The sequence below is a fragment of the Arachis hypogaea genome, chromosome 10, assembly GCF_003086295.3.
Source record: "Arachis hypogaea cultivar Tifrunner chromosome 10, arahy.Tifrunner.gnm2.J5K5, whole genome shotgun sequence".
Classification (NCBI taxonomy): Eukaryota; Viridiplantae; Streptophyta; class Magnoliopsida; order Fabales; family Fabaceae; genus Arachis; species Arachis hypogaea.
This window is the reverse complement of record NC_092045.1, coordinates 29,047,228-29,048,548: the sequence shown is the minus strand read 5'-3', so window position 1 is coordinate 29,048,548 and position 1,321 is coordinate 29,047,228. Positions and strand designations below refer to the sequence as shown.

General features: G+C 39.2%; 1 non-coding gene across 1 annotated transcript; it reads right to left on the bottom strand.

Annotated features, from left to right (window-relative positions):
- Nucleotides 1-446: 446 nt before the first annotated feature.
- On the bottom strand, nucleotides 447-554 carry LOC112718696 (small nucleolar RNA R71). Its single transcript, XR_003161025.1, has one exon. It is a non-coding gene; the product is annotated as a small nucleolar RNA R71 (small nucleolar RNA).
- Between the last annotated feature and the right edge of the window lie 767 nt (nucleotides 555-1,321).

The following is a 1,321-nucleotide window of genomic DNA, read 5'->3' as shown; positions in this document are numbered from 1 at the left end:
CTGTAGAGGACCTAACCGAATTCTTCAAAGAAAAAGAACACATGGCAGCCGAAAACAACAACAATGCCAACAATGCAAGGAAGGTGCTTGGTGACTTTACTGCACCTACTCCCGACTTTTATGGGAGAAGCATCTCTATCCCTACCATTGGAGCAAACAACTTTGAGCTTAAGCCTCAATTAGTTTCTCTAATGCAACAGAATTGCAAGTTCCATGGACTTCCATTAGAAGATCCTCATCAGTTTTTAGCTGAATTCTTGCAAATCTGTGACACTGTCAAGACTAATGGGGTTGACCCTGAGGTCTACAGACTGATGCTATTCCCTTTTGCTGTAAGAGACAGAGCTAGGACATGGTTGGACTCACAACCTAAAGAAAGCCTGGACTCTTGGGAAAAGCTAGTCAATGCCTTCTTGGCAAAGTTCTTTCCACCTCAAAAATTGAGTAAGCTTAGAGTGGAAGTCCAAACCTTCAGACAGAAGGAAGGAGAATCCCTCTATGAAGCTTAGGAAAGATACAAACAATTAATCAGAAAGTGTCCTTCTGATATGCTTTCTGAATGGAGCATCATAGGTATTTTCTATGATGGTCTCTCTGAACTATCCAAAATGTCTTTGGATAGCTCTGCTGGAGGCTCTCTTCATCTGAAGAAGACGCCTACAGAAGCTCAAGAGCTGATTGAAATGGTTGCAAATAACCAATTCATGTACACTTCTGAAAGAAATCCTGTGAACAATGGGACTAGTCAGAAGAAAGGAGTTCTTGAGATTGACACTCTGAATGCCATATTGGCTCAGAATAAAATATTGACTCAACAAGTCAATATAATTTCTCAAAGTCTGTCTGGGATGCAAAATGCACCAAGCAGTACTAAGGAAGCTTCATCTGAGGAAGAAGCTTATGATCATGAGAACCCTTCAATGGAAGAGGTGAATTACATGGGAGAACCCTATGGAAACACCTATAATCCTTCATGGAGAAATCATCCAAATTTCTCATGGAAGGAACAACAGAGACCTCAACAAGGTTTCAATAATAATAATGGTGGAAGAAACAGGTTTAGCAATAGCAAACCTTTTCCATCATCTTCTCAGCAACAGACAGAGAGTTCTAAGCAGAATACCTCTGACTTAGCAACCATGGTCTCTGGTCTAATTGATGAGCGGATAATTTGTACACTTTTTGGCATTGTTTTTAGTATGTTTTTGGTATGATCTAGTTAGTTTTTAGTATATTTTTATTAGCTTTTAGTTAAAATTCACTTTTCTGGACTTTACTATGAGTTTGTGTGTTTTTCTGTGATTTCAGGTATTTTCTGGCT